The sequence below is a fragment of the Rutidosis leptorrhynchoides genome, chromosome 5 (genome assembly GCF_046630445.1).
Source record: "Rutidosis leptorrhynchoides isolate AG116_Rl617_1_P2 chromosome 5, CSIRO_AGI_Rlap_v1, whole genome shotgun sequence".
In the NCBI taxonomy this organism is placed as follows: Eukaryota; Viridiplantae; Streptophyta; class Magnoliopsida; order Asterales; family Asteraceae; genus Rutidosis; species Rutidosis leptorrhynchoides.
Window position 1 is genome coordinate 203,995,969 of NC_092337.1, and position 8,099 is coordinate 204,004,067.

Genomic DNA, 8,099 nt, shown 5'->3' on the forward strand with positions numbered 1-8,099 from the left:
AGTTATTGCTGTTGGTACTCCTTGGTATCTATGGTGCGTATGACGTTGATGCTCGTGGGACAGATTGTGAAGTTGAGGTTTACGACGCGGTTATGGTTGGAGGTGGTAATGGTACTGTTGGCGTTGATGATGGTGGTACTGGTTATGCTGCTGATGCTGCTGCTGGTGTTTGTAATCTCTGCACCATATTCTCCAAAGCCACTACTCGAGCGCAAAGCTCGTTGACTTCTTCTATTACACCGGGGTGATTGTCGGTTCGGACGAGCGGATAAATAAAATCTAAAATTTGATGTAATATATAATCGTGACGAGATACTCTGGAAATGAGCGAGAACATGGTGTTTTGGACAGGTTCTCCGGTAAGTGCTTCAGGTTCTTCGTCAAGAGGGCAATGTGGTGAATGGAAGGGATCACCTTCTTCTTGTCTCCAATGATTGAGGAGGCTACCAACCCATCCCCAATTCATCCAGAATAGGTGATGACTGATTGGTTGATCTATTCCGGTCACACTGCTTTCGGAGCTTGAATGGGATTCCATTTCGGAATCTGAGTGACTTGAACTGATGACGAATTTCATTTCGTACGATTGGATAAAGAATTTTTTTTTTTTTTTATGAAATGATTTTGGCTAACGGATGGTATTCTAATTACATAGAATATATATATATATATATATATATATATATATATATATATATATATATATATATAGATCAAAAGATTTCGTAGATTACGGAGGACTTTGTGGGATATGTCAGGCAAAGTTTAAAGTAACAGATACGATAAGATACGATTTAGCAGATATGCTAAGATATGAATTTTTGTCTATACACTATTCATGCAATCAATGCAGCAAGACGTGTCTTAGACTAAAAATGATAAGCAGGTAATTTCTTGAGGATGATAAGTAATTAATTTTCGACACAAAATGATAAGCAAAACTTTTGACATGCAGACACGGTCGAAGTCCAGACTCACTAATGCATCCTATCGACTTATCAGTTAGACACACTAATGCAGACCTGGATCGCTAAGACCACCGCTCTGATACCAACTGAAAGGACCCGTTCATATACATTATAAACGATTCACAATAGTTGATTACATTGTGAGGTATTTGACCTCTATATGATACATTTTACAAACATTGCATTCGTTTTTAAAAGACAATCTTTCTTTACATCGAAAATTGACAGGCATGCATACCATTTCATAATATCCACTATCCAACTATAAATTGATTTAATAATAATCTTTGATGAACTCAATGACTCGAATGCAACGTTCTTCGAAATATGTTATGAAAGACTCCAAGTAATATCTTTAAAATGAGCAAATGCACAGCGGAAGATTTCTTTAACACCTGAGAATAAACATGCTTTAAAGTGTCAACCAAAAGGTTGGTGAGTTCATTAGTTTATCATAATCATTTATTTCCATCATTTTAATAGACCACAAGAATTTCATTTCCAGTTCTCATAAATATACGTCCCATTCATAGAGACAAAAATAATCATTCATATGGTGAACATCTGGTAACCGACATTAACTAGATACATATAAGAATATCCCCTATCATTCCAGGATCCTCCTTCGGACATGATATAAATTTCGAAGTACCAAAGCATCCGGTACTTTGAATGGGGTTTGTTAGGCCCAATAGATCTATCTTTAGGATTCACGTCAATTAGGGTGTCTGTTCCCTAATTCTTAGATTACCAGACTTTAATAAAAAGGGGCATATTCGATTTCGATAATTCAACCATAGAATGTAGTTTCAATTACTTGTGTCTATTTCGTCAAACATTTATAAAAGCGCATGTATTCTCAGTCCCAAAAATATAAAGGGTAAAAAGGCAAATGAAACTCACCATACTGTATTTCGTAGTAAAAATACATATAACGTCATTGAACAAGTGCAAGGTTGGCCTCGGATTCACGAACCTAAATTAATTATATATATTTATGTGTTGGTCAATATTTGTCTAACAAATTAGGTCTAGTCATAGTGTACCACAATCCTAATGCTCGAGACTAATATGCAAAAGTCAACAAAAGTAAATTTGACTCAAAATAATTTCCAAAAATCTATACATGATTAATATATAGTTTAAATATCGTTGTTTTATATTTTTAAATATTTTTAAAAGATTTATTGGAGTAAATAATATAATTTATTTATTAATAAATAAAATTTTATATTAAATTTATATAATAAAATATACTTTTATATATATTAAGTAATAAAATTTATAGGGTTCATTTAATATCATAAAGATAATATGATAGGTATTATTAAAGTAAGTTATTACACGTAGTAAAATATGTTTGTATCACATATTTATTTGATAAAATAATATCTATAATGATAGTAAGTAAAAGTTGTATTATTTTGTAATAATAATTATTATTATAAAAATATCAATATTTATAATTACTAAGATGACATTAGATAAAACGATAATTCTAATTATGATAACTTTAATATTTACGATAATTTTTAATATTATCTTTAAAATAATAATTGTATTTAAAATAATAATAATAATGATATTTTATAGTAACAATGACATTTCTATTAAAATGATAATTTTTGTTAAAATGATAGTTTTAATACTAACGATACTTTTAATAATAATAGTAATGATAAAAATAATAAGAACGATAATTTTATCTAAATCAATATCTTATAATATTTTAATTTCATCATGATACTCTTACCCATTATTTCCTAATCGTTTCGTTTAATAGCTTTTAATCGTCTTTTATATCGTGTTCATAATAATGATAATAATAGTAATCAAAATAATTAGGTGTTACAAATATTTGTTTTAATTACACTAATATTAATAATGATAGTTACTATAACATTATTAACGATAATACTAATAATTATCTTAATGATAATATAGTAATAATAATAATAACAATAACAATAACCATTTTTAAATAATGATATATATATTAATAATGATAATAATAATAATAATACCAATAATAATAATAATAATAATAATAATAATAATTGGATAATAATAATAATACTAATTATAACTTTAACGATAATAACGATAGTAATAATAAAAAAATAACAATTTTTAATGATAAATCCCTTTTATTAATAAAGATAATAATAATAATGATAATAATAAGATAAAACTAGAACGACAATAAAAACGACGATAATAATAATCATTTTTAATAAAAATATCGAAAATTCAATTGATTATAACTCTAATCCGTTCATCGAAACCATTCGATATCTAAAGGAAAAGTTCTTAATTTTTCGCTAGCTTTCCAAGGACATGCATATCTTATATCTTATCTCAACCGCAAGTGTAACTAATTCAACATTCAACCTAACCTGTCTAAGGGCAATATCAAAAGTACAAGCATGCATAATCCTAAATACTCAAGCACTAGTCCGGGATACACTATTAGTATGTAAAAGTTAAATTATGAGTACTCACGTATCAATATTGAGATTCAATATTGCAGGAAAGGTACGTAGACGCAACGAAAATGATAAACACTATATTGACCTCACGAGCATACCCATGAACCATACTCAATCACCTCCATAGCTATAACCCATAATTTCCTTAATCCTATCCCACTCAAAAAACAATTTCAAAATCACTCGGACAGCACTCCGTCGTAATATTTTATGTATATTAATAATATCTTGAAATAATACGGAGTAAATATATATATGTAAATCGAATGAGAGAGTTTAGAGAAAAATATTTTCAAGTTTCTATGAAATAATGAAACCTATTGAATTCTATTTATAATAGATTTTTGAATTATTAAAGTGAATTATTAAAGTATGAATTATTAAAGTGAATTATTAAAGTATGAATTATTAAAGTGAATTATTAAAGTTAAAGTAAAGTAAAAATAAAGTAAAGGTAAAGTTTAAATATAGTAAAAGTATAAAACTATGTACGTATAATACGCGTATAAATATATATAATATTAATTTAAATCATTATATATATAAAATAAAATATAAATATCGTTATCTTTATCATACTAGTTAAGTAATGAGTTGTCAAAAGTGGTTCTAGATATTTATAAAAGTTATATACGTTTTAATAATAAAGTTCTTTTTAAACTGAAAACGTTTTTGTACGTTTGAAACTAAATAGATCAATCGAGTCTTTATGAGATTCAATCTTCCACTATCCTTTGTCTAGTTCTCAATGATTAACAATTTGTTCTTATTTATAAATCACTTTACCATTTTCCGAATATTGTTAAAATGAAAATATTTCTCAAATCAACGTGGGCCTTTCAACAGAGACTTGTAATCATAATTCAATATATCTGATAATTCAATCATTTGATCTTATCTTCTAATTCCATTGATAAACATTTTGAAACAGATACAATCATATAAAGTATTTAATCTAATATTTTGTTTACGTTTCAAGTTATAATATATATACACATATACATATATAATCATATTCGTTTAATGGTTCGTGAATCGTTGGAACTTGGTCGAGGTTGAATGAATGTATGAACATAGTTTAAAATTCTTGAAATTTAACTTAACAAATATTGCTTATCGTGTCGGAAACATATAAAGATTAAAGTTTAAATTTGGTTGGAAATTTCTGGGTTGTCACATTACTAGCGTAATATATAGGTTGAAATCGTTTTTCAATCCTTTGTTCTAAAATGGCTCCCATTGCAAACTCACTTGCATCGCACATGAGTTCAAATGGTAGATTCTAATTTAGAGTTATCATGATCGGCGCATTAGTGAGTTTTTATTTAAGAATATTAAAAGATTTGATGGCATCCTTTTCTAGGAGTTTGTTCATAGGAGTGGCAATTTTAGAAAAGTCTTTTATGAAATGTCGGTAAAAACCGGCATGCCCTAGAAAACTTCTAACTCCTCTAACATTGGTGGGATATGAAAGCTTAGCAATTACATCTACTTTAGCTCTATCCACTTCAATTCCTTCCTTTGAAATTTTATGACCAAGAACGATGCCTTCTTTAACCATGAAATGGCATTTCTCCCAATTAAGTACTAGATTTGATTGCTCGCATCTATTAAGCATTCATTCAAGATTAACTAGACATGATTCAAATATATCACCGAAAACTGAAAAGTCATCCATGAAAACTTCCATGCATTCTTCTATCATGTGGTGAAAAATCGCCATCATGCACCTTTGAAAGGTTGCAGGGGCATTGCAAAGTCCAAATGGCATGCGTTTGTAAGCAAAACTACCATAAGGGCACGTGAACGTGGTTTTCTCTTGGTCCTCGGGTGCGATTTAAATTTGAATGTATCCGGAGAAACCGTCAAGAAAATAATAATAATTGTTCCCTGCTAACCTTTCCAACATTTGATCAATGAAAGGTAAGGGAAAGTGATCTTTTCTGGTGGCGTCATTTAATTTTCTATAATCAATACAAACACGCCATCCTGTTACAGTCCTAGTAGGGATAAGCTCATCTTTTTCATTTGTGATGATAGTCATGCCACCCTTCTTAGGTACACATTGAACTGGGCTTACCCATGGACTATCAGAGATTGGATAAATTAAACCTGCATCGAGCAGTTTAATAATTTCTTTCTCAACAACATCATGCATATTTGGATTTAGTCTTCGTTGGCGTTGCACATATGTTTTATGACCTTCTTCCATAAGGATTTTATTCGTGCAATACGAAGGACTTATGCCTTTAATGTCATGAATCTTCCATGCAATAGCTGGTTTATGAGCTTTTAGCATAGAAATAAGTCGAGATTTTTCATTTTCAGTAAGAGAAGACGATATTATTACAGGTAATTCAGATTCACCATGTAAATAAGCGTATTCCAAATGGGTTGGAAGTGGCTTTAACTCTAATATCGGTGGTTCTTCTATCGATGATTTGTATCGATATCTGTCTTCCTCTTTTAACATTTGAAGTTCTTCTGTTGTTGGTTCGTATTCATTAGCCATGAGTATGGCTAACATTTCAGCTTCATCAATTGGTTCAGTCCCTTCTCCTAAAGAACATTCTCCTGTTCCTTGTAATTCTGGAAATTCTTCTAACAATTCTGCATGTGAATCTATGGTTTGAATATAATAACATGTATCATCTGCAGATTGCGGTTGTTGTATGGCTCTATCAACAGAAAAGGTAACACTCTCGTCCTCTATACTTAGGGTCAGTTTCTTACCAAACACGTCTATTATTGCTTTAGCCGTGTTTAAGAATGGTCTTCCTAATATAAGAGGAACTCTAGAATCTTCTTCCATGTCCAGAATAACAAAATCTACTAGAAATACTAAAGTACCAACTTTAACTAGCATGTTCTCCATTATCCCTCTAGGATATTTTACTGATCGATCGGCCAGGTGTATGCTTATTCTTGTTGGTTTCAATTCTTCAAGGTCTAGTTTAGCGTATAGTGAATATGACATTAGATTTATACTAGCACCTAAGTTTGCCAATGCTTCTATTGAACTAAGACTACCCAGAAAACATGGAATTGTGAAACTTCCTAGATCTGAGAGTGTTTCTGGTAGCTTATTCAACAGCACTGCAGAACAATTAGCATTCATTGTAACAGCCGAGAGTTCTTCCATTTTCTTTCTATTTGTGATTAGATCTTTCAGGAATTTGGCATATCTTGGCATTCCTGAAATTACATCAATGAAAGGAAGATTGACATTTATTTGTTTAAATATATCCAATAATTTGGATTACTCGGCTTCAAGTCTTTCTTTTCTCATTTTACTTTCGTAAGGAAGCGGTGGTCGGTATGGTTTAACATAAGGTTTAGCCTTAACTTTGTTATCTTCATTAACCTTTTCAACTACTGGTTCTTTTTCCTTATCTTGCTCAGGCTGTGGTGCCTGTGGAGTAGGAATAGCGTCATCAGAAATTACAGGTATTTCAGGTGGTTTAAGTGTAATACCACTTCTCGTGGTAATGGATTTAGCTGTTTCATTTCGGGGGTTAGCATTTGTATCGCTAGGTAGACTCCCTAGTTTTCTTTCACCTATCAACCTTGCTAGGATGCTCACTTCTTGTTCCATATTTTGGATAGAAGCTTGTTGATTTCTAAATGCTTGAGCATTTTGTTCATTAGTTTGTTTCTAAGATGTGAAAAATTGAGTTTGAGATTCAACTAGCTTCGACATCATATCTTCTAAATTTGGCTTTTTATCATCGGTTTGTGGTGGTTTATTTGGAAAAATAGGTCTTTGCTAATTGTAAGTATTATTAGATACTTCTTGATTGCTAGGACCTTGTTGGTTGTTGTATGAAACATTTCGGTTATAATTCTGATTTTGATTGTAGTTTGGTCATGGCGGTTGATAATTATTCTGATAATTATTTCCAGGCCTTTGGTTCATGTATGAAACATTCTCTCTTTGTTCCATTGTTTGCTCAATACTGAGACAATCTTTTGTCAAATGTGGTCCTCCACACTGCTCACAACTAATTCGTATAGCGTGAATATCCTTAGTCATCTTTTCCATTCGTCTCTCGAAAGCATCTAACTTTGCGGAAATGGAATCAAAGTCATTGCTAGAATTGGCTCTAGCCACTTTAGATGATCTAACGATGTCTTTTTCTTGATGCCACTCATATGAGTGGGATGCTGTGTTATCAATAATTTTGTAAGCTTCAGTTGCGGTTTTCTTCATAATGGAACCACCAGCTGCTATGTCGATGTCTTTTCATGTAGTAATGTCGCATCCTTGGTAGAATATTTGTTCTATTTGATAAGTATCTAAACCATGTTGAGGACATCCTCTCAACAACTTTCCAAATCTTGTCCACGCTTCATATAAAGTTTCATTTGGCTTTTGCGTGAAAGTAACAATTTCTCCTTGAAGTCTCACGGCTTTAAATGCTGTAAAGAATTGTTTAAGAAAATTTTCAACTAAGACATCCCATGTATCAATCGCTCCTTCAGGTAACGATTCTAACCAATCTTTGGCTTCTCCCTTTAAAGTCCAGGGAAATAACATGAGATATATCTGTTCATCCTTAACTTCTCTTATTTTGAATAGAGTACAGATCCTATTAAAGGTTCGAAGATATTGGTTTGATCTTCCTTCGGCGTACCACTAAAT

The 8,099-nt window shown here is 31.1% G+C and overlaps 1 non-coding gene across 1 annotated transcript; it reads left to right on the forward strand.

Annotated features, from left to right (window-relative positions):
* Window positions 1–7,755: 7,755 nt before the first annotated feature.
* On the forward strand, window positions 7,756–7,862 carry LOC139851136 (small nucleolar RNA R71). Its single transcript, XR_011760496.1, has one exon. It is a non-coding gene; the product is annotated as a small nucleolar RNA R71 (small nucleolar RNA).
* Window positions 7,863–8,099: the final 237 nt, after the last annotated feature.